Source organism: Cervus elaphus, chromosome 5 (assembly GCF_910594005.1).
Source record: "Cervus elaphus chromosome 5, mCerEla1.1, whole genome shotgun sequence".
NCBI classification, from domain to species: domain Eukaryota; kingdom Metazoa; phylum Chordata; class Mammalia; order Artiodactyla; family Cervidae; genus Cervus; species Cervus elaphus.
In genome coordinates, this window is record NC_057819.1 from 79,447,680 (window position 1) to 79,473,885 (window position 26,206).

Here is a 26,206-nt window from a genome sequence, read left to right on the forward strand (position 1 = left end):
TGCACAAAATGCTCATGATTGTTCTAAACATCCTAAGCACAGTACGCTAACAAAAGAAACTATTAAGCATAGGTCCCTCCGCAGGGTGAGAAAAGCCCCACAAATATTATAGCCACATATAAGCCTAATAGAAAATAGTTTAGATAGAGATTAGCTGGTGACTTTTTGCAGGTAATTAACTTTTGGACTAAGAGCCTGTTTTGTGCCATATCTGCTGTTTTTGCAATTCTTTGCATTTCTGTTCTGTGACAATGTAATCCTATCTAGTTCCCTTGGAGATGACATCTAATAGAAAGAAAATAGATTAACCACAAATAAGACAGGGTCGGCTACTGAAGTTGCTTAAAGTTGCACCAGGTGCAAGCCATAAATTGTCAACAGGCCTGAAAGCCAAAAGATATTATACATAGAGATTAACCATTAAAAAGGCCCTAATAGGCACAGGGCCCTTTGGGGGGTGAGAAAGCCCTATTAGAAAATACAAAAACTATTGTTTTAAAAGTGGTTATTAGATCAACATTTGATTGATGTTAATGTGCTGAGGTTGTGCAGTGGAAACTATTGTTAATATAGTTAAAGATATAGTAAAATAAGGGTTTAGCCCTAGTGTAAAAAAAATAAGATAATTGTTAATTTTAACCAAGAGCACTAAACAGGGGCTGCCCCACCGGAGCCGCAGAGTCTTTGTGTGTTAAACTTTTTAGATAAATTTAGCTGAGAATTTCTGCAAAAAGACTGACTTTTATGTTAACAGGATTGTATTTCTATTATGTTGCAACTTGCTGTACCATGAGACTGCCACTTTTCTGTTTTCTGCTAACCTCAAGGCCAGGAGATAATGTACAAAAAATCTATGGGAAAAGACTCTCATAAACAAAAATACACAGAGAATACCTCGTTTCATGAAGGACAAGCTGATATAATGTTAAACTAAGTCTGTATGCTTATCTGCCCCTTAGAAATGTACCGACTTAGGGTATAAAGGCTACAGTGAAAAATAAAGCAACTGCCAGACTCTGCCGCACCTTCCTGGTCTGGTCTCTTTCTTTCTCTCTCTCTCTCTCCCTAGCAGACTTGGTCCTATCAAGGCCGGTCCTACGTGTCTCTCTCTCACCGACGCCGTTCATCCTGAGGGTTCCCCTGGATCCTGCTGGGGCTGGACCCCGGCAGTTATGTTTTCCCTTCTCCTTGTCTTCTCATCGGCAGGCAGTTTTTTTTTTTGTTTTTTTGTTTTTTCCATTTATTTTTATTAGTTGGAGGCTAATTACTTTACAATATTGTAGTGGTTTTTGGCAGGCAGTTTTTATTCATTAAGAAAGCCACATTTGAAAGCAAAAATGTAAAATAGAATCTTACAAAAGCAGTGACCAACAGCTTGTGTTTTTGCTTCAAACTAAAAATATGACACCCAGTCTCTACTTCTTCCCATATCTGCATGTCAGTGTCATAAATGAATTCTTTGTGTAGACAATGCCATGTTTAGTGGATTTCAGTTCAGATAGTTATCAACAGAGCTCCTGTAAGTACCCTCTTACAGGACATTTCACAGGTACGGCCTTTCCAGTGCTGCATTAGCCCCAGCCTTGCTTCACTGCTTCTGAGCCCCAGCTGGTCACAGCTGCTTCTGCTGATGCTCCCGGCTAGAGGCTCAGCTCTCTCACCTGCTCTAGATGGAGATGAACAATGCAGTGTGACTGCTATTTCAGGTTGGTATATTATATTATCCTAGACCTGAGACTCTGAGCCCAGATGACTGAGGGACTCTACACTACTTGCCACTAACTAGATCTGAGATCTTCTAGTTGGATTGGTTACTAGGAGGGATGGGTAAGACTTGGCTGCAGATCACTTCACTTACTCTCTTCCCCTACATTCACCCAGTCCAGGCTAGAGCTGCAGCCTTGAGGCCCCATCCTCTGTAAAATCAGTTTATGGCCCTAGTTCACCAGTCCAGGCTCTAGCTGTAGTGACCCAGTTACTGACATTGACATTTTTGTTTTGACCAAGACCTTGGAGAGTGTGTACATCTGGCCTGCTAGTTTCTCGGTGTCTACCAGTCTAAATCTAGCTCCACTGACTGGAGGAAAGTTGTTGGTACAGCCTTCTCCAAAATGAAGATGGAGACAGGTGCAGCCCCAGGAAGACTGGGCATGACCTGACATCTAGCACCTCTGGAGCTACCCCTTGTCTCCCACCTTGATGCACATGTTTCAAGCTAACTCCTCCATCCCCAGCTCACCTAACAATACTGTAGGAAGCAGGCGCTAAGTTGCTTCAGTCATGTCCAACTCTGTTTGACCCTATGGACTGCAGCCTGGCAGGCTCTCAGTCCATGGGATTCTCCAGACAAGAATACTGGAGTGGGTTGCTGTGCCCTCCTCCAGGGGATCTTCTGAACCAAGGATTACAAACTCATCTCTTACATCTACCTGCATTGGTAGGTGGACTCTTTACCACTAGCATCACCTGGGAAGCCCACATAGGAAGCAGAGGTATCCTAGAATTTCTTTGGAACTAGTTTGAGGCCCTATTAAATACCCTCTTGTAACATCTTGAAATTCACATTTCCAGATTCCTTGGTGTTCCCAAAGCATGGCATGGATTTCAGTCATCACCAGCCCCTTTTAATGTTTCCATAGTTTTCTTTCATCCCTTCTCTAGTGATTCCTTGAAAAAATTTGACTTTGATTATACAAATGAATTTGGGAGAGGAAGAAGAAATCTGGAGCAGAAAGGGAAAGTACAGTTCAGAAGAAGCTTGTTTAGATAACTAGATGACTCTTACCTTGGGAAAGTTGCCTATATTCCCATCAACTGCATAGGTATTTTAAAGTGTCCTTTTTTCTTGCTTAATAAAATGAGCAATGTGTCCAAGTGTATGACTCAGTGTTACATACAGATGGTACTAGATATTTATCTTTTCATCCATGTCCAAACAGGGTATACATCTCCTAATATGATTTAAAGCACAGTGAGACACCTGTTCCTTAGAGGAAAAAGAGTGAACATTTCCTTCTTTTAAAATATCCATGATTCTCCAAGTCAGACTGTATTTCAGTTAAGTTACTCAGTTGTCTCCGACTCTTTGTGAAACCGTGGACTGCAACATCCCAGGCATCCCTGTCTATCACCAACTCCCAGAACTTGCTCAGACTCATGTCCACCAAGTCGGTGAAGCCATCCAACCATCTCATCCTCTGTCATCTCCTTCTTCTCCTGTCTTCAATCATTCCCAGCATCAGGGTCTTTTCAAATGAGTCAGCTTTTCACATCAGGTGGCCAAAGTATTGGAGCTTCAGCTTCAGCATCAGTCTTTCCAATGAATCTTCAGGACTGATTTCCTTTAGGACGGACTGGTTGGATCTCCTTGCAGTCAAAGTGACTCTCAAGAGTCTTCTCCACCACCACAGTTCAAAATCATCAGTTCTTGGGTGCTCAGCTTTCTTTATGGTCCAACTTTCACATTCATACATGGCTACTGGAAAAACCATAGCTTTATATATATGGACCTTTGCTGGCAAAGTAATGTCTCCACTTTTTAATATGCTGTTTATGTTTGTCACAGCTTTTCTTCCAAGGAGCAAGAATCTTTTAATTTCATGGCTACATTCACCATCTGTAATGATTTTGGAGCCCAAGAAAATAAAGTCTGTCACTGTTTCCATTGTTTCCCCATCTGTTTGCCACGAAGTGATGGGACCAGATGCCATGATGTTAGTTTTTGAATGTTGAGTTTTAAGCCAGCTTTTTCAGTCTCCTCTTTCACTTTCATCAAGAGGTTCTTTAATTCCTCTTTGCTTTCAGCCATAAGGGTGGTGGCATTGTATATCTGAGGTTACTGCTGTTTCTCCTGGCAATCTTGATTCCTGTTTGTGCTTCACCCAGCCTGGCATTTCACTCTGCATATAAGTTAAATAAGCAGGGTGACAATATACAGCCTTGACATACTCCTTTCTCAATTTGGAACCAGTCCATTGTTCCATGTCCAGTTCTAACTATTACTTCTTGACCTGCATACAGATTTCTCATGAGACAGGTAAGGTGACCTGGTATACCCACCTCTTTAAGAATTTTCCACAATTTTGTGATCCACACAGTCAAAGGTTTTAGCATAGTCAGTGACACAGAAGTAGATATTTTCCTGGAACTCTTGCTTTTTCTGTGATCCAACAGATGTTGGCAATTTGATCTCTGATTCCTCTGCCTTTTATAATCCATCTTGAACATCTGGAAGTTCTTGGTTCACGTACTGTCAAAGCCTGGCTTGGAAAATTTTGAGCACTACTTTGCTAGCATGTGAGATGAGTGCAATTTTGTGGTAGTTTGAATATTCTTTGGCATTGCCTTTCTTCAGGATTAGAAGAAAACTGACCTTTTTCACTCCTGAGGACCCTGCAAAATTTTCAAAATTTGCTGGCATATTGAGTGCAGCACTTTAACAGCATCATCTTTTAGGATCTGAAATAGCTCAATCAGAATTCCATCACCTCCACTAGCTTTGTTGGTAATGATGCTTCCTAAGGCTTACTTGACTTCACTCCAGGATGTCTAGCTCTAGGTGAATGATCACACCATCATGGTTATCTGGGTCATTAAGATCTTTTTTGTATAGTTCTTCTGTATATTCTTGCCACCTCTTCTTAACGTCTTCTTCTTCTGTTAGGTTGATACCATTTCAGTCCTTTATTGTGCCCATCTCTGCATGAAATGTTCCCTTGGTATCTCTAGCTTTCTGGAAGAGATCTTAGTCTTTCCCATTCTATTGTTTTCCTCTATTTCTTTACATTGATCACTGAAGAAAGCTTTCTTATCTCTCTTTGCTATTCTTTGGAACTCTGCATTCAGATGGATATAACTTTCCTTTTTTCCTTTGCCTTTGTCTTCTCTTCTTTCCTAAGCTATTTGTAAGGCCTCCTCAGACAACCGTTTTGCCTTTTTGCATTTCTTTTTCTTGGGGATGGTTTTGATCACCATCTTCTGTACATAACATTTTATGAACCTCTGTCCAGAGTTCTTCAGGCACTCTGTCTATCAGATCTAATTCTTGAATCTTTTTGTCACTTCCATGTATAATCATAAGGGATTTGATTTAGGTCATACCTGAATGGTCCAGTGGTTTTCCCTACTTTCTTCAATTTAATTCTGAATTTGGCAATAAGAAGTTCATGATTTGAGCCATAGTCAGCTCCCCGTCTTGTTCTTGCTGACTCTATAGAGCTTCTTCATCTTTGGCTGAAAAGAATGTAATCAATCTGATTTCAGTATTGATGATTTTGTGATGTCCATGTATAGAGTCTTCTCTTGCGTTGTTGGAAGAGGGTGTTTGCTATGACCTTGAATTCTCTTGGCAAACTCTATTAGCCTTTGCCCTGCTTCATTTTGTACTCCAAGACCAAACTTGCCTGTTACTCCAGATGTCTCTTGACTTCCTATTTTTTCATTCCAGTCCCTATGATGAAAAGGACATCCTTTTCTGGTATTAGTTCTAGACGGTCTTGTAGGTCTTCACAGAATCATTCAACTTCAGCTTCTTCAGCATTACTGGTTGGGGCATAGGCTTGGATTACTGCAATATTGAATGGTTTGCCTTGGAAATGAACAGAGATCATTCTGTCATTTTTGAGATTGTACCCAAGTGTTGCATTTCAGACTCTTTTATTGACTATGATGGCTACTCCATTTCTTCTAAGGGATTTTTGCCCACAGTAGTAGATGTAATGGTCATCTGAATTAAATGTGTCCTTTCCAGTCCATTTTAGTTCACTGATTCCTAGAATGTCGACATTCACTCTTGCCATTTCCTGTTTGACCACTTCCAATTTACCTTGATTCATGGACCTAACATCCCCAGGTTCCTATGCAATATTGTTCTTTACAGCATTGGACTTTACTTCCATCACCAGTCACAGCCACAACTGGGCATTGTTTTTGCTTTAGTTCAGCCTCTTCATTCTTTGTGTAGCTATTTCTCTACTCTTCTCCATTAGCATTTTGGATACCTGCTGATCTGGGAAGTTCATCTTTCAGTGTCATATCTTTTTTGCCTTTTCATACTGTTCATGGGGTTCTCAAGGCAAGAATACTGAAGTGGTTTGCCATTCCCTTCTCCAGTGGACCACATTTTGTCAGAACTCTCCACCATAACCTGTCCATCTTAGGTGGCCCTACATGGCATGGCTCATATTTTTATTGAGTTAGACAAGGCTGTGGTCCATGCAATCAGTTTGATTAATTTTCTGTGATTGTGGTTTTCATTCTGTCTGCCCTCTGATGGATAAAGATAAGAGGCTTGTGGAAGCTTCCTGATGGGAGGAACTGGCTGTGAGTGCATCAGGGTCTTGCTCTGATGGGTGGATAAATCTTTAATCCAATTTTCTGGTGGTGGGAGGGGCTGTGTTCCCTCTCTATAGTTTGGCCTGAGGTGACCCCCTTCAAAAGGACTTATGCCAGCCCTCCCCGAGGCTCCCAGTAGTGTGGTATTCAGTGCCCCTGACCCTGAGGAAAGCCATGTTGACCCAGTAGTGTCTTCCATTTCCTTCGCATCTAGAAGCCTTCCCATTTTCTCAGCCCTCTGTCTTTCCCCAGATCAAGTCCTGTGCCTCTCTAGTTTTACTTCTTTTCCTGGATTCCTCCCTATTCTCTGGCTCAGCCATGTCCACTTCTCCAGACCCACTCCTCACTATCTCTGCTCCATATTAACTTTCTCCCCTGTGAAGTCGCTGCAGTCGTGTCTGACTCTGTGCAATCCCATAGACGGCAGCCCACCAGGCTCTCCCTTCCCTGGGATTCTCCAGGCAAGAACACTAGAGTGGGTTGCCATTTTCTTCTCCAATGCATGAAAGTGAAAAGTGAAAGTGAAGTTGCTCAGTCGTGTCCTACTCTTAGCGACCCCATGGACTGCAGCCCACCAGGCTCCTCTGTCCATGGGATTTTCCAGGCAAGAGTACTGGAGTGGGATGCCATTGCTTCTCCACTTTCTCCCCTAAGTCCCACCTTCTACCCAACTCTTTTTGGGTCCCTGCCAATCACACAGGGCCACCCTCTTGCTCTCACCCACAACACACACACCTAGCCTTTCCTGGGCCTCCCATGCAGGCAGAATTGCTGCGGCAATGGAACAATGGCTTATGCTGCTTACTGCTTCTCTGAGGAGCAGTTCTGGAATGTCTGCCTGGAGCTCCAGCAGCCCAGGGTAGGCAGGGCCAGCTGGGAGTTCTTGGTGAAGAGCATGCGCTGCAGCTAAACCAGGTAGCTTTTGGTGGGCTAAAGTCATGTGGAGGGGCAGTGGGAAGAGTGGGGTGGTGGGGTGAGAGGGTCGGGGCTCTGGGTATGGAGATTGTCAGGCTGTAGCCAGAAGTCCAAACCCCGCGGGTCTTCTGGAGCCCAGAAGAGCAGGACTGAGGTGCCTCCAGCCAACCTTGCCCCCTACAGGTCTCAGAGAGTGCGGAGGTCATCAGAATTTAGTTTCAGGTCTGAGGCCTGGGAAAGTAGTTTGTTTGAGAAGGTTAATAAGAGTTAAAACCTGGATAGGCTAATTCTTAGCCCTCTGCACTTGCCCACAAAGAATGTGGAGCCCCACTCCTGTTGGACAACAGTGCTGTTTGTGCTGCGAGGAGTATTTTAGGATTACATATAAGTAGCAAAGAGACTGGACTATTCAGATAGAGAGTGAATGTGCAGGGTGACTTGTGGGGTGAGAAGTGCTGCTGAGAGGAAACCTACTGTCATCTCTAGTCATTTTACTAACTTGCTACATTTGGGAGCTGCCCCCTTCCTTGTAAATTACACTTAATAACTTTAGTCTGAAGCTTCTGCGGGAAAGATTAACTAAAAGGATAGGAGGAATGAAGTTGGGAGCATGCCTGCAGGCCTTGGGAGCCAGGTAACCGGCCAGGTGGAATGATGGCCTGTCATCGGATGCTCTGTGTGCTAGCTGCTGCATGGTAAGTAGGTTAAAAATCACCTTTAGGCAAAGTAAGTGAAGTGAAGGTTTCCTGGCAAAGACCAGAGTATTAAACTGTTAGAGTGGGGAGGAGCTCTGAATGTCTGTGTGTCCCAGAGTTACTGGGTACAACAGGATGAGCAGGAAGCTCAGATTAGAATTAATTTCTGAGGTCATTTCAGCAGTTGCCTTGCTCCAAAAATGAACATGTTTTCAGACACCTTCCTTTGTCTTCCCACCATTCATTTTCCATACCAGCCACACCCAGGTATTTACCAATGTGTCATTTCACTGCTCAGATGTGTCTGATGTCTTGTCTGTTTGCCTCCCTTTTTTCCCTTTTCCTTTGCCACTTTGGGTGACACCTCTCACCTAGAATTGCTGTGGCCTCTTAACTAGCTTCTTGGTCTTCCATCTTTCTGATCCCTTCCATCCTACGCATTTACAGCCCAGTCAAGCAAGAAAGATTGTAATCTTATCAAGCCCCTTCCAGTATCCCTGTTGATTGCAGAGTTAATAATAATAATAATACCTACAGTAATAACTAACAAATTGCATGCTTTCTTAAGCTCTGGGCACTAAATGCTTTGCAGATGTTGACTTACTCAATCTTCATGTCAACCCTATATTGTAAGGTCCTATGTATGTGTATGTAAGGTACTGTGCTTATTACCTATTTATCACTTTGGAAATGGGTATGTAGAAAGATTATATTGATTGCCAAAGACTCAAACAGGGACTGGAACTCATTTGTCTAGGTCCAGACATGTGCCAAAAATATACTCCTGCATTGACTTTTTTAAAGAGGGCAAGTGCTGGTAAGTGGGCTATGCCCACTAATCTGTGGTCAATTTTACTGCCTATGACTCATCCACATCCCTCCTCTCCTCCAGTCAACACCAGTTATATTCATTACACACCCCATGTCCCCCTACAGGTTTGCATTCATTTGCTTTTGTGCCTTTCATACTGTAGCATACATTGCCTGACCTGAGAAAGAGTGACTGGCTTTATTTTGTGTATTGTTTCCATTGTGTACTGTTGTATAACAGGGCCCTCCTCCCTCCTGTAGGGAGGATATGAGTGTATTTAGAATAGTTCCTGTCCCTACCAACCATAATATAAGATATATCTTATTTCTGCCTGCTCTGGGCAGGAGGGCAGTCATGGAACATTGATGTAAGCCACAAGTCTTTGCAGAGAATTTCATAATTTGGAGGTCATACGATTCCCATATGTGTGCCCTTGAGCCTTCACAGCTAAATGGAGGGTCACTGCCCCATGGCTACAGTGATCTTCATCTGCATTAAATGTCAAGAGGCCCTGTTGTCTCGAGTACAAGCTCTTTGCTAGAACCCTTACTGGATTCTAGCATATTGAGTATTATTTGCTGCCTGACCCATTTTGCTACAGACTCATTTTCTGTCCAGGTTAACTCCCATCCTTTTCTTTCCTCCTGGAAGAGAATTCCCTCGAATGACCATTTAATAAATCTTGTCTTCAGAATACCACTCCGCATCAAAGGTGCATTCAGCTTGTCCCACACTCTGCCTAGACTTGTACTTGCCTCCTTCAAAGCCCTTTGACCTCCTCTTTGTCTTACGGGCCCATGTGGTTTCATCCATCATGCATGTTTTTGCATTGTACACCCCTTCTTCCTCCTCCACCCACTTCCCTGCCTGGAGTTGGTTTACCATTTTACATATATGCATATGGTCTTGGGTCCCCAGGTCCTTGACTGGAGGTCAGATCAGACCAGAACAACCTGCCCCTCTGTCAATCTTCACCTTGACTAAAATACTTGACTTAGTGATTCTAGGCCAGGTTTCTCATTGCAATCTTTTCCTTCTAGAATTTTAAATTCCTTCAACTGGGGTACATACAGTGGATCTGTTTGGGACTCTTCAATATTGAGGGACCAGTCTGGGGTGCAAAGGGCAGTCTTATTGATCCACCCAACTTTTGATAGTGCTCCATTAAGACCTTTACTTAAATCCCATCCATAGGCACTTCATTAATCTTGTTTCTTAATAACCAGCTAAGATTTCCACTCTGCTAGAATGAGGCCCTTGATTCTCCCTGTCTCTCCTGATCTCTTATTAATATAAGATCCATAGGGGAAACTGAGACAAGTAAGCTGATAAGTCTTCTTGAATTGCTCAGTTTCACATCAGTAAGGTTACAGGGGATGCCCATGCAAAAGGAACCCTCCACATCAACATTTTTGCCAAAGTTTTGCTGAGTCAGGAGCATATTTGATGGATGGATGTCCTGATCACAATAATGGTAGTCCATTGCAGTTTGATACAAATTATATTAGTTGCTTAATCAAGGGTGTCCCATCTGGAATTTATAGAATAGGAAGAGTCAGACAGTTCCCCTTCTCAGACTTTATAGAGACGTTTATCCAGCTGAAGCAGGCTGGCTGTTCCCCGGGGAATAACCTGCTGTGAGTCTGGACTATGTGTAGCTGTCTATGCCTGGCTAAGAAGCCATAGTGAGCTGTGATCATGATCTAAATGATGCTGTAACAAAGCTGTTATCCCATATTGTGAAAAGACTGAAAGAAATGTACAGTCATTTGAAAGAGCTTGCAATGTAACAAATTATATTTTAAAATGAAAAAGATTATGGCTTCTTCTTAGTAGACACAAGTAATTCTGAATCTTGTTTTTGGACAATGACTATGTTTTACATACAACATTTTGATACCATTTCATTTTCTATTTTTCTGTTAAACAATATAATTTTAGATTTAGAAAGTCTCTTCCATACCCTCTGCCCTATACTATCACCTTTTCATCTTTTCCAGTTTTTTTTTTTTCTTTTTCTCACTTTGTCTTTCTTTCTCCCCATGTTGTAATGATAATAACTTATCTTTAGGTAATGTTTTAATATATAAAATGCTATTACATAGAAGTTTTCATTTATTCTTCTCAACAAATCAATATGATAGGCAGAGATGTGTTTATTTTCCTATTTTATGGATGGCAATAAGACCCAGAGTTATTAAATGAGCCACACAATACCTCATAATTAGTAACTAGACATGCACCAGTCTACTTTGATAAACTCAATACCAAATATACAGCTTGCTTCAATTCAGAAGTACATTCTCTTTCCAGAAGCTAAGCAAAGCTAGAGCAAAGCTGCTATGTGCTATCCAACATGATATGGTGGGAAGACCATTGCTTTTAGAGGCAGATATTCTTGGATAAAATCTCTGCTCCATTCCATATTAGTCACTTATTCAGGAGATATTCACTGCATGCCTCCCATGTGGTAGTGCCTTGGCAGGCAGTGGGCATAAGCAGGGAGCAGGAAGATTGAGCTCCTGATTCAGTGAATGAGCTTCTTGAACAATGAACCACATCCATTGACGAGAATAAACTCATAGACTATAGTGAAATGGCAGCTGAAAAATGCTACAAAGAAAGTGAAAGTGTTAGTCACTCAGTCGTGTCCAACTCTTTGTGACCCCATGGACTGTAGCCCGCCAGGCTCCTCCATGGGATTCTCCAGGCAAGAGTACTGGAGTGGGTTGCCATTCCCTTCTCCAGGAGATCTTTCTCACCCAGGGATGGAACCCAGGCCTCCAACATTGCAGGCAGATTCTTTACCATCTGAGCCACCAGGAAGCTCTCAAGAAAAGTATAACGGTATAAAGGAGGGGGCATGGCAGAGGGGGTATCCAGGGATGATGTGATGTACTTCAGACAAAGGGTATCTGGAGAGCCCCCTTTCCAGAGATAACACTGGAGTGGAGATAGACGTGATGAGAGGTTGTATCCCACAAATATCTGGAAGAGAAATGGACCAGAGAGTGTTCATCAAAGCTCAAGCACATTAGAATTGACTGGGAGTCTCTAAGGACATCACCAAGACCTACCCTATAGCTACAAATTGAATTGAGCTGGCATGGAGTTTGGAAGGTCCTTTGGAAGAACTCTTTTTTCAAATAGATATTTGTTATTCCATCCCCCCTCCTTTTGTGCGTGCCTGAGATGCTGGTGCACAAGACTCACCTGCAGGACCTGTTTCTTTGGGGATGTCACAAATGTTCTAAAATTAGGCTTGGGGAAGGATCATCAGTCAGTCAGTCAGTCATGTCTGACTCTTTGTGACCCCATGGGCTATAACCCCTAAGCTCCTCTATCCATGGAATTTTTAAGGCAAGAATAATGGAGTGGGTTGCCATTTCCTAATCCAGGGGACATTCCCAATCCAGAGATCAAACCCCATCTCCTGTGTCTTGTGCATTGGCAGACAGATTCTTTACCACTGAGCCACCTAGGAAGCCTGTAGAAGGATGCATGACCCAAAAATTTACTAAAAATCATTGAATTGTACACTTGAAATGAATAAATTTTATGGTATTTATATGATATTTCTTCTCCCCTCTCTTTGCCATGATCTTAGTTTATTTAATATTTAGCTTTAAGCTGTTTTTTTTCACTCTCCCCTTCACCCTCATCAAGAGGTTTTTTAGTTCCTCTTCTCTTTCTTAGAGTGGTATCATCCGCATATCTGAGGTTGTTGATATTTCTGCTGGTAATCTTGATTCTAGCTTGTGACTCATCCAGCCCGGCATTTCTCATGATGTGCTCTGCTTATAAGTTAAATAAACAAGGTGACAATAAACAGCCTTGTAGTACTCCTTTCTCAATCCTGAACTAGTCAGTTGTTCCATATAGGGTTCTAAATGTTGCTTCTTGACTAGAGTACAGGTTTCTCAGGAGACAGGTAATATGGTCTGGAATTCCCTTCTCTTTAAGAGTTTTCCTCAGTTTGTTATGATCCACACAGTCCAAGGCTTTAGTGTAGTCAGTGAAACAGAGGTAAATGTTCTTCCAGAATTCCCTTGCTTTCTCTATGTTCCAGAGAATGTTGGCAATTTGATCTCTGGTTCTTCTGCCTTTTCTAAACCCAACTTGGACATCTGTAAGTTCACGGTTCACATAATGCTTACGCCTCGCGTGCAGGATTTTGAGCATAACCTTATTAGCATGGGAGATTAGTTTTCTGGTGGTGTGAACATTCTTTAGTACTGCCCTTCTTGGGAATTGGGATGAGGATTGACCTTTTCCAGTCCTTTGGCCACTGGTGGGTTTTCCAAATATGCTGACATATTGAGTGCAGCACTTTGATAGCATCAACCTTTAAGGATAAATAGCTCCACTGGAATTCCATCACCACCAGTAGCTTTATTGACAGCCATGCTTCCTAAAGCCCAGTTAACTTTGTCTTGCTCTGGGTGAGTGACAACACCATCATGATTATCCAGGTCATTAAGATCTTTTTTGTACAGTTCTTCTGTGTATTCATTTATTACCAGCAGGCATATATGCCTGTGAGAGGTGGACTGTAAAGAAAGCTGAGTGCAGAAGAATTGATGCTTTTGAACTGTGTGACTGGAGAAAACTCTTGAGAGTCTCCTTAAGCAAGGAGATCAAACCAATCTACCTCAAAGGAAATCAAATTTTGAAAGTACTGATGCTGAAACTGAAGTTCCAATACTTTGGCCACTTGATGCAAAGAGCTGACTCATTGGAAAATACCCTGATGCTGGGAAAGACTGAAGGTGGGAGGAGAAGGGGACGACAGAGGATGAGATGACTGGATGGCATCACTGACTCGATGGACATGGTTTGAGCAAGCTCCGGGAGTTGGTGATGAACAGGGAAGCCTGGCATGCTGCAGTCCATGGGGTCGCAAAGAGTCGGACTCGACTGAGCGACTGAACTGAGACATCTCATCAGAAGCCACCCTGCAAAAAAGAGGGTGGAATGAAATATATAATGTTTTGAAAGAACAAACCACTGACCTAAAATTCTATATCCAATGAAACAGTCCTTCAAAATTGAAAAAGAAATAAAAACTTTTTCAGACAAATAGAAACTGAGGGAATTCATCAGCAGCTGACGTGCTCCAGAAAAAAATGCTAAAAGAAGGTTTTAAGGAGGAAAAATGTGGTATAGGTCAAAAAGTCAGAGTATCTACATAGAATATAAAAAGTGCCTATTATGTCGTCTTAAAGTTTATGGAAGGCATGAACTTTGTTCTGTTCATCAGGCATCACCGAGGCTTAGCAAAACACACGCACACAATAGATCCTGAAGGACTGCTGAATGAGTACATGAACAAATATTCTGGAGTTTTCTCCTCACTAAGGTATACTCAGGAAATCCAAAGGCAGCTATGAAAGCTGCATTTCCTAAACTAAATGGAAAGATAAGGTAGCTATGTATATCTCTAAGATTTTCTTGTGTCTTAAAAACACGTTAAAAGTCCCAGGCTAAAATCCAAACTTTAGTATTCACAGGAATTCTCCCTTTCTTACAAAATATATGTTCATTTGCATAATATAGACTCCCACAATCATGTCAGGGAGTGGTTAGCCTGTGGAACAAGAAAGTACTCCGACTGGAGAGCCTGCTAGAATTCTCCTTCTGCCTTTAAGAGGTGGCTTTTATATTGAAGGCCGATTGGAAGACTAAGAACTATCATCTTCCATCAGTTCAGCCCCTGGTTTACCCAGGTATTATTGGTATAATGTTATATCCAAAGATCCAAAATGTCCAAATCCCTCCTACGAAGTCATCTTTCCTCTCAATGTTTACGCAGGCTCCCCCAAAATCAAATTTTAGGTTTATTAGTAGCTACCTCCTGTGGCCCTCATGCAAGGATCCGATGAAAGACAGGCTTATTTATACCTGGAGACAGACGTGTGGAATTTCACTTATCCCTCTACCTAATTTCCCCAAACTGAGTTTATTGATGGCCCATTCGTCATATTAGCTCATTGTGTAGGTTAAGTGGGATGACCCCTGTGAAGCACTCAGCCCAGTGCCTGGTATTAAGTAGGCACTCAATAAACATTAGCTACTAGTTCTCTATAGTCTTTAAGGTTAAACCTGTCATGTGTTTTTGGAAAAACCTTAAATATTGAATCAGATTTAGTCACCTTTCTTCAAACAGTCATGGAACACACTTCCCAGTGGCAGCTGCAGCTTTGACACCTGCTATTGGGAGTGATTCTTGTTGGTGAAAAATGATCACTTTTCATACCATCTGAGTCTGTAACTTGTCACAAAGGGCTGCCGGTGGACAGCTTCCACAGTGGTAGATTGGGGAAGCTTCCTGGCCTCTGCGGAATGAAAATGAACTTTTCTATGAGAGGCAAATAGAATTCAGTGCACACTCGAGTTGCATTACAGGATTAGAGAGATGTAATTCATAAATCACACGTAGTAAATGATGTAAATGCAGATAAACTGAAAAGAATGAATGGCGCCTTTCTCCAGGTCAGGCTGTGGGCTGGAGGTGGGAGAGTTGGGATTACTCCATTGTAGGAATTTATCCTGTGGACTGACTGCAAATGTCAAATGCCAACATTATGAGATTTTAACATTTCTCATAAGTAAATGCATTAGCTTTTACAGAATTTATTCTGCTTAGGACAAATAAGTGTGTTAGAGGCAGTATTGTTTCTGTAAATATATGTTAACCCTATGAATGCAGTTGAAAAAATCCAGTTTTTTAATGCACTTGAACCACTACGGTAATAAATATTCAGACTGATTTTTAGACAAATTAGGTAAAACAACAGAGCATCTCAAAAATTAATGAAGACAATAGCAAATTGCTTCAACATGCCTCCATATCCCCTCTGCTTCTTCCCTGAAACAGTGGAGGTAATGAGATACTTACTTCATTATTGTGAGTATTTACCTCCCAGCACAGTTACAAGCTTAGAGCATGTGCTCCAAAGATGCTAGTTCTCCTCATTATGTTACAGTTCTGAATCCCCAGTTCTTTAATCTGACAAAAGGAGATCATTTTTATACCTACATTGTTAGTGAAAATGATACATAATACATACTAATTACTTGTACTAGGCACCAAAGAGCTTTAGACAGACTACCTAACTTAACCTTCACAATCATTCCTCTATGTAGAAACTCTTTTCAGACCCACTTTGCAGCTGAGGAAAGCAAGGCAAGCAGGTGGAAGAGTTTAGAACATATCTGGGCTGTGACTCTAACCTCCTGCTGTAACTACTATGCTGTATTCCTGGCCACAGGAGTTTCGAAATGACTCTGGAATAATATGAGAAAAGAAAACACAGCCTAATTCACCTAAGGTAATCATATTCTTACCCCATCCTCACTCCATTCCTGCCTTTTCTTTGGTCCTTGTCTCAAGACCCCAGAAGCAGCACCTAAAAAACACCTCTTCTGGCTGTCAGAGGTCTATTGGACAAACACATAGGCTGGAGGACTCAGGGGGTCATCGCAGTGGGAAGGCCATCCTGGCTGGTTTAAGGGAGGAACCCTGGCTTGGAAACTAGAAGGAACAGTTTCCCATCAGGCTTTGCCACCAAGAATGTCATTGCCTTACTCTTGGCTAGGCAATGACATATTTTATATAAGCGTCTAAGATCCGTTATAACTCTAATATTCTGTGCTGTCTTTATTGGGATCATTAACTTGTGATTTGGAACAATGGCTTAGAGTAAATGTGTGAAGAGACTAGAGCTAAATTAACAGACATTTGGGAAGGAGGGGTTAACGTCACCCTCTTTCTGGCTATCCCAAGTCCTGGTCAATATGACAGGTCTTTGTTGAGATTACAGGAGATAATGAATTTACATTCTCATTCTCCTTCAGGGCATCACCCTTCTCCTCCTTCTCCACTTTGTGGGTTTAAGCAGGACTGACTTGGCATTAATCTCAGGACTGGGAAAATGAGCCAGACATGGTCACAGTGATCAGTTCAGGGAAGGCACCTGTGAAAAGAGGCTTGGCTTACCACCACTCTAGCAAGTTTAGCAGAAAAATTGGCTTATTAAAGGCTTTCGGGTAGCTCACAGAAGATCTAGGAGGACCAAAGTTAGGTTCAGAACTTCAGGATTATTCCAGAGAAGCCAAACTACTGCTGCCTTTGGACCATACTCTGTATTGTGGACTTCTGATGCCAAGCATCACACATCAGAGGCTCTGCAAATGGCTACAGCACATGACTGAACCACAGCTGGTAGGGACATGGACAGGGAATGTCTGGCTTTTCCCTTCAATAAGTGAGCATCACAATTAACCCTAACTAGTAAGACTATCTGAAACCCAAAACTATGACAAATGTCCCCTGTAAGTAAGTAAGTACATAATCCATGCTGAGGTTTTGAGAGCCAATCCTGAGACTCTGGCTGCCATAAATAGAAATATTCTATTCCTCTGGGGTAACATACATGGTTAGAATGTAAGCCTGCATCTTCTGGTGGCATCTCTGCAATGACACAAGAATCTGCCTGAAAATCTGGTTAACACATAAGGAAACAGAGTTGAGTTGGAGAAATGAAGTATTGGATGTAGCTGACCTGGAAGCCAGACACCCATGGATTTTCAATGCCATGTGCCAATAAACTCTTTTTTCCTTTTCTTACACCGACGTTTGTAAGCTTTTATTTCTTGCAACTAAGATTCCTGAGCACAGCAAGGGTCTGTCAGAATTTCTGTGTCTCTGGGCTAGCTGTGTATCTATCCCACTGTGACTGGGATGGCAGAGACCACTCCCTGCTATAAGTAGCAGGAAGATCCCCTATCTAATGCCTCTTATAACTCTCCATAATTTCTAGGGGAAATCTTAGAACTCTGGATTCTCTAGGGCCATTTTTCTATATTTTCTGAGATCTCTAGATTTTCTAGAAGCTCTGGACCCTCCTCCCAGATTCTGGTTCCAGATTCTGTTACCCAACAACCCAACAGCACTCAGCTACTCACAATTTTTTTTAAAAAAATATTTCATGTTATTTAATGCCTTCCTCACTTTAGTCATCTGTTCCCTGGGTCTAGAATGTCCTTATACCACTAGCCCCTCATCCTCTTACCTCCCCACATATATGTATCATTGTTGTCTCTAAAACTTTGATTCAATTTCTAAAACAAAGCTTGGGGACTACTTCCTCCAAGAAGACTTCCATGCCCACCCCAGTACATGGGATAAGAATGAACTTATAGTAAGGGCAAAGTAGCCTTCAGAGCAAATCAGCGAGTAAATACAGGTATACAAAGAGCAAGCCCTAGAAGTTGCGAAGGCATAATTCAGCACAGCACTCCAGACGTTTAAGCCAAAATTTAAAATGAAATATAACACTGTGGAAATCAAACCTGTTGTTTTCTACTGGCTACAGTAAATGACAATAGATTCTACTCAGTAACTGATTTTAAAAAGTTGCAAGTGTTTCTCACCTTTAACAAATCCACCCCATTCTCCTGTAGTTCAAGTTCATATACAGATCTGCAGGTAGATCTGGTGGGAAATCCTCCAGAACACCAAAGGCCTTATACTCATAATGTCTAGTTGGCTGTAAAAACAGGACAGGCAGATGCAGCCTATTGATTTCCAAGCTGAGATCACACAGCATACGAAAAACAGCTGGTCATGCAGCACCACTATGGTGCACTGCCCCTGTGGCTTTGATGACACAATGGTGAAAAAAGCAGATGAGAATCCTGCTTTCATAGGTCTTATGCTTGGCTTTAGGCTTTGCTGGTGGTGAGAGCTATAATCCCCATCCAGGTAACTTAAGTAGGACAAAAGAGGGCTCCAGGTGGCTCAGCAGTAGAGAATCTGCCTGACAATGCAGGACACGAGTTCAGTCCCTGGGTCAGGAAAACCCCCTGGAGAAGGAAATGCAACCCACGCCAGCATTCTTGCCTGGAGAATCAATCCCCTGGACGGAAGAGCCTGGCAGGCTGTAGTCCACGGGGCTGCAAGGAGTCAGACATGACGGAGCAGCTAAGCACAGCACACCACATCTGAAACTCCACACCCTCTGTTACAGAAAGCCCCACCTCCTTCTTTCCACTAAGAAGTTTAGAAAAAAATTATAAACTTGCTGGGACCCTCTACATTCTTGGCCCTGATCAAACAATTAGGAATAGGTTATAATGGGTTGGCCAAAAATTTTGTTTGAGTTTTCCTATAGGATGGTAAGGAAACATCCAAACAAACTCTTTGGCCAAACAACACTTGGCTTTTCAGTTTGGAATATATTTCTCTTGGTGATCTGTCAGTGTCACTGTGATAGCCATGTATTCTGCATTTGAACTTTTCCTATCACTTTCAGTTCAGTTCAGTCATGTCTGACTTTTTGCAACCCCATGGACCGCAGCACGCCAGGCCTTCCTGTCCATTGCTAACTCCTGGAGTTTACTCAAACTCATGTCCGTTGAGTTGGTGATGCCATCCAACCATCTCATCCTCTGTCGCCCCCTTCTCCTCCTGCCTTCAATCTTCCCCAGCATCAGGGTCTTTTCAAATGAGTTAGCTCTTTGCATCAGGTGGCCAAAGTATTGGAGTTTCAGCTTCAGCATCGGTCCTTTCAATATTCAGGACTTATTTCCTTTAGGATGGACTGGTTGAATCTCCTTGCAGTCCAATGGACTCTCAAGAGTCTTCTCCACTACCACAGTTCAAAAGCAACAATTCTTTGGTGCTCAGCTTTCTTTATAGTCCAACTCTTACATCCATACATGACTACTGGAAAAACCATAGCTTTGATTATGTGGACCTTTGTTGGCAAAGTAATGTCTCTGCTTTTTAATATGCTGTCTAGGTTGGTTATAGCTTTTCTTCCAAGGAGCAAATGACTTTTCATTTGACCTACTATAAATTCTTTCAATAATACTAACATTTATTTCTCTAAACACAGTGTAGTTTCCAGTTTCAACAGATGTCGACAACTTCCCTTCCTGTCAAGGGCATCTTCAGCCTCTTATACCAATGGGCTGGCAAGCTTCACCCCATGATCTGCTTCTAACAGCTTTCTTTTTCAAAAGCTAAATTAGCACATTTCCACAGTCAGCATCTCCTCAAGGGACTCTCTTGGTTCCTACAGAAGCCTTGGCATGGATCCTTCTCCAAATGGTTAGCTAGAAGCTTCCCACACAGCTTGAAGGCAAAGGTTGCACACTTCATAGCATTTCTTTGCTATCTCCCTCCAAAAGCTGATGCTATTTGCATGCAATATCACAGTAGATATTAAAGAGATTTGGCCCCTATAGCTATGACAAAAGTAACATGGGAAAGAGGCAAGAAATTTAGGGTTAGCATAGTGGAGTTTCTAGCTGTTTAGGAAGGACACTAACCTCTATGGAAATTTCATTTCCCCACTACACACACCAGACTGGGTGGCTCAGTCCCAGGATGCCTGTAATATGTCAAGTCTTAAGAGGGGAGTCAGGGCACAACAGAGTAACTGGTGGTACTCTAGTGACATCTGGTGGTTACCCTGATTTTTAAACCAAAAAATTTTTTGGATGCCTAATTTTGCTTTACTCATCATAAGGAAATTGTTTTGGTATATAATGAAAATTTTGTTAGACTGTTTTCTTAAGTCTTTATTGAATGTGTTATAATATTATTTCGGTTTTATGTTTTGGTTTTTTGGCCATGAGGCATGTGGGATCCTGGCTTCTTGACCAGGGATTGAACCTGCACTCCCCACATTGGAAGGTGTTGTCTTAACTGAAGGACAACCAGAGAGGCCCCTGGATTGTTTTACTTTTAGTGTGTTTTTATATCTATTAGACATTGTCCCTGGGCAACAAGCTTTCAGTGGTAATAAATGTCTGACTTTTTCTATTATTTTGTGCCCAAGTTAGTGGTTTATCATTCCCTATAAAGTCATCATATCAAAACTTCTTGTGTAATTTAAATCACAGAAGCTTTCAGATGCAGTAACTTCTTTTTTTCTCTTTAGAACTTTATGAAAAAGAATGCAACAGAGAGGTAGAGGTCTACTGGGAAGTGGAGAGCCCTTCTCACAAGTTCAGCAGAGATATATCCTTTCCAAAGGCTCACACCTTTCCTCATCCTTCTAAGTGTTTCTGTGCCCGTGGCTGTCACCCAATGGTGGTATGTCCAGCAGGTGTGGACAACATTGTCTGATTCTTTCAGAAGCATCTGCTAAAGCTGTTGCTTCTTGTGTGACTTTCAGAAACCTCAGAGTGTGATTTTTGGGCCTGATCATGTGCAGTAGCTGTAATGGTGGGAAGGAAGCTCATATTTTTTGAGAACTTTTCTAGGAAATCTTAGTGCTACAGTACTGGGGACTTGAAAACAACTTTTCATAAAGGGTATTCAGTGCATTCCCTCCATGTATAGAGGACGAAGCAGGGATCCAGAGAGGTAAGGTGACAGGCTCACAGACAGCTGGTTAGCAGCCAGCTGGGGGCTGGAACTCAGGCCCACATTCCCAGCTCTCTGCTCCTACCCTCCCCCACAAATACTGGCTCTGGACATTGTGTGCGTGTTTTTCCACCCACTTTCATTGATGATGATATGAAGCAGTTGAGTGGATGTGGGAAGTTTTAGTTGATACTCCAGGGTTCTATGAAGCTTCCTTAGGGCCAGGCTGGGAAGGTGTGATGGACATTTACTGGGTGGGCAGATGGGATGGAATAAAGGCAGGGACAGGGGAGATTTCAACTCCACTGTCCTCTTCAATCACACCAGCGGAGTGTTTTAAGCACTGAATTTCCATAAAGCTTCCTTTAAACAAACAGTCTCTGTGATTTAAACAAGAGTCTGGAACTACTGTACTGGATAATCGCTGGACTATTTTCTAACTCTACCATTCTGTAAGTCTGTTTGTATCTAAAGAATTGTTCTTTAAAAATACATGGGGTGTGGGGGTGTGTTTGTGGGAATTGTTTGCATGCATTTTCTGTGTATACCCATCTGAATGCAGAGTTCCAAAGAACTGCAAGGAGAGATAAGAAAGCCTTCCTCAGTGATCAGTGCAAAGAAACAGAGGAAAACAATAGAAAGTGAAGGACTAGAGATCTCTTCAAGAAAATTAGAGATACCAAGGGAACATTTCATGCAAAGATGGACACAATAAATGAAAGAAAAGAAATGGTATGGACATAACAGAAGCAGAAGATATTAAGAAGAGGTGGCAAGAATACACAGAACTATACAAAAAAGATCTCCATGACCCAGATAACCATGATGGTGTGATCACTCACCTAGAGCCAGACATCCTGGAATGTGAAGTCAAGTGAGCCTTAGGAAGCATCACTACAAACAAAGCTAGTGGAGGTGATGGAATTCCAGTTGAGCTATTTCAAATCCTAAAAGATAATGCTGTTAAAGTGCTGCACTCAATATGCCAGCAAATTTGGAAAACTCAGCAGTGGCCACAGGACTGGAAAAGGTCAGTTTTCCTTCCAATCCCAAAGAAAGGCAATGCCAAAGAATGCTCAAACTACCACACTATTGCACTCATCTCTCACACTAGCAAAGTAATGCTCAAAATTCTCCAAGCTAGGCTTCAACTGAACATGAACCAAGAAATTCCAGATGTTCAAGTTGGATTTAGAAAAGACAGAGGAACCAGAGATCAGATTAGCAACATCCACTGGATCATAGAAAAAGCAAAAGAGTTCCAGAAAAATATCTACTTTTGCTTTACTGACTATGCCAGAGCCTTTGACTGTGTGGATCACAACAAACTGTGTAAAATTCTTCAAGAGATGGGAATACCAGACCACTTTACCTGCCTCATGAGAAATCTGTATGCAGGTCAGGAAGCAACAGTTAGAACCGGATGTGGAAAAACAGACTGGTTCCAAATTGGGAAAGGAGGACATCAAGCCTGTATACTATCACCCTGCTTATTTAACTTCTATGCAGAGTACATCATGCAAAATGCCAGGCTAGATGAAGCACAAGCTGAAATCAAGATTGCCAGGAAAAATACCAATAACCTCAGATATGCAGATGACACCACTCTTATGACAGAAAGCGAAGAGGAACTAAAGAGTCTCTTGATGAAAGTGAAAGAGGAGAGTGAAAAAGCTGGCTTAAAACTCAACATTCAGAAAACTAAGATCATGGCATCTGGTCCCATCACTTCATAGCAAATAGATGGGGAAACAGTGACAGACTTTATTTTCTTGGGCTCCAAAATCACTGGAGATGGTGACTGCAGCCATGAAATTAAAAGATGCTTGCTTCTTGGAAGAAAAAGGTATGCCCATCCAGAATATTAAAAAGCAGAGACATTACTTTGCCTACAAAGGTCATATAGACAAAGCTATGCTTTTTCCAGTAGTCATGTATGGATGTGAGAGTTGGACCATAGAGAAACCTGAACACTGAAGAATTGATGCTTTTTAACTGTTGTGTTGGGGAAGACTCTAGAGAGTCCCTTGGACAGCAAGGAGATCAAGTCAGTCATTCCTAAAGGAAATCAGTCCTGAATATTCATTGGAAGGACTGATGCTGAAGCTGATACTCCAATACTGTGGTCACCTGATGGGAAGAACTGACTCATTGGAAAAGACTCTGATGCTGGGAAAGATTGAGGGCATAAGGAGAAGGGGACAACAGAGGATGAGATGGTTGGATGGCATCACTGACTCGATGGACATGGGTTTCAGCAAGCTCTGGGGGTTGGTAATGAACAGGGAAGCCTGGCGTGCTGCATTCCATGGGGTCACAAAGAGTCAGACATGACCGAGCGACTGAACTGATTTTCTGGGTATGTATCAATCCTGGTCCAGCTAGATTACAGACCCCATAAGGGACTATTTCTGGCACAATTTGCACAGATTGCTAACTAGTTTGTATATAGGTGGTTGGTAATTCAAGAAATTGTCGTTATTTAATTTCTTAGATTTTATGTGGTTTTCTGTCATCCTGCCAACCTCTGTGCAGGATAGGAGCCATCATCCCCCTCAGACAGGGAAGGAATCTGAGGCAGAGGGACGTTCAGAACTCTGCTCAGGTTCTCGTCAGGGTCTCACCGCTAGTTGGTGGCAGAGGCAGTTGTGGACCTGGGTCCAGCTGTGTCCAGAGAAGGTGATCTGGACCTGGGCAACCCCACCTCTCTGACCTCACAGGGACCCTGCATTGGGGGTGTTCTCAAGGAGTTTTCAACAAAACTCCTTGAAGTTTTGTTTCATTGGCTTCCCAATGCCACATAATCCCATAATGAGTTTCTCAGTCTTTGTATATATGTATATGCCACATACATACACATAACGGACTATCTGCAGACTGTCTAGGGGAGAAGACCAGTGTGGGTGCTGTAGAGATTTCCAGCTGGCCAGGCTGTGCTTTTGGCTGTTGTAATGTAACTGTGTTACACTTAAAGTGAAGTTTTTGGATTATTTTAGGCATTGAGTCTTTCTCCTTTGAAACCTAAAATTCTGCCATGGGACAGTCTAAGGAATACATTAAAGAGCTGAGCCCTCTGCAGCTATGAAAGAAAGTCTCACCAGACTGTGGAGCCTCATCTGGTTCAGATTCCGGTTCCGTCACTTCAGCTGGGCTATGGGATCTTCTGCAACTTTCTTTACTTTTCTGAGCCTCAGTTTTGTCATCTATAAAATGAGAATACTTATGGTGAATTCACAGGGAATTTTTCAGCATCAAATTTGATGCTGCATGTGAAACACATGATATGTGTACATAGTTAGGGCTCAATAAGATGTGATTTCTGCTGTTTCTTAAAATCAAATTGTCTTCTCAATAGTAGTACCATAGACATTGTTGTTCTGTGAGTGTTTATGGAGATGAACATGAAAGTGTTAGTTACTCACTGATGCCCCACTCTTTGCAACCCCATGGACTGTAGCCTGCCAGGCTCCTTTGTCCAGGAAATTCTCCAGGCAAGCATACTAGAGTGGGTGGCCATTTCCTTCTCCAGGGATCTTCCTGGCCAGGGATTGAACCTAGGTCTTCTGCATTGCAGGCAGATTCTGTACCGTCTGAATCACCAGGGAAGACCATATGACATGAGATGGCTTTATTATTCTCGGTGAACCAGAACCAGTGAGGATATCAGTCTACTAAATATTTGGGTATTCATGTGTCTTCCTGTGATCACCATGTGTAAGCAACCTTGTCTGACCATCCTCTGTGCATAGATGTCAGTGATTAGGGCTTTGGGGGAGAACAGAGAGTGATAGCCTCATTGTTTATTGAGTGTGATTCTGCTCCAGTCTCTCTCCAGAGTCTCCACCAAGTTGAGTAACTCACCTAGGATCACACAGCTAATAAGTGAACAATCCTCTGAGACTGCATTGCCTTCTTGGAGAAAGGAGTGGGTTTCCCACATAATTAAGTCAACAAGGAACCATTCACTGGTGGGTTATCCATGTTCTCAAAGGAGGACAGCAGGTGGGAGGAGCCATGGTTTTGCAGGGCAGGTAGGCAGAAGGACAGGAAGTCACGTGACAGCATAAGGGAGCAGACACCAAGGGGAGGAGCAGAATCACGGCCCTTTGCTTCTGGATTGCGGGCTTTCCTTCTGCTCGTCTGCCATGCTGGCCTTGATTCTGCGCTTTCACTGGTGGTGTCGTGCGTCTGTGTGGCAGCGGCGGCAGCTGGACTTTGAAGGACAGAAGGTGCATGTGTTCCTGGCCCAGAGCATCTCTGAGCCGCAGTTTCCAGACAAGTTAGATGTGATCCAGGTGAGGCAGTTCTAGCAGAGGCTGGCGATCCAGAGTGATGGCAAAAGGGGGAGCAAAGGTAAAAAGACGGCGTGTGTTGGGGTGCCTGCCAGGGCCTCCCGTGTGAAGGCCACATTGACTGCCGGCATGTAGAGTGCAAGATGCAGATTCCTCGAGGCCAGAGACTGGACTTGGGTGTAAAGAAACAAGGGAGACTCGATTTATCCCCAGAAGCTTGGGTAAAATGTAAGTACATGCTTAAATCTGATCAGTTCATTCTTCACTCTTGCATTGCCCAGGTGAAATCAGAACATCCAAGTGAATCAGAAGGCTTAGAAACTCACTTCAGGCTCGTCTTATACTGCACACACCAGCCTCCTGCACATGGGCAGGAAGGCTAGTGGGACCATCTCTGATGAGACACCTCTTCTCAGCAAAAACTCACGGACTGAGGACCTGCTTTCCTTGAGTTCCAGCCTCAGGAGAGAGTCTGAAAGGGGTCCATGCTGGACTGAACGGATGTGGCTGTGGGGCAACAGCAAAATCAGAACAATAGTTTTGACGTGTTAATCTGCCACCTTGGACATGTCACTTCACTCTTCTGAGTCTCCAACTTATCGTATATCAACTGAGGTCTATTTTATCAACTTCTTAGAACTGAGATAATTAATGAGAGAAATAATTAAATGAGTGATATATCGAAGTGTCCAGTACTTCCCAGTCAGTCACTTCAGTCACTCAGTCGTGTCCAACTCTTTGCAATCCCATGGACTGAAGCATGTCAGGCCTCCCTGTCCAT

The 26,206-nt window shown here is 42.6% G+C and overlaps 1 long non-coding RNA gene across 1 annotated transcript; it reads left to right on the top strand.

Annotated features, from left to right (window-relative positions):
* Positions 1-535: 535 nt before the first annotated feature.
* Positions 536-23,526, top strand: LOC122693363. The gene is made up of 3 exons (XR_006340890.1): positions 536-758; positions 8,938-8,942; positions 23,515-23,526. It is a non-coding gene; the product is annotated as an uncharacterized LOC122693363 (long non-coding RNA).
* Positions 23,527-26,206: the final 2,680 nt, after the last annotated feature.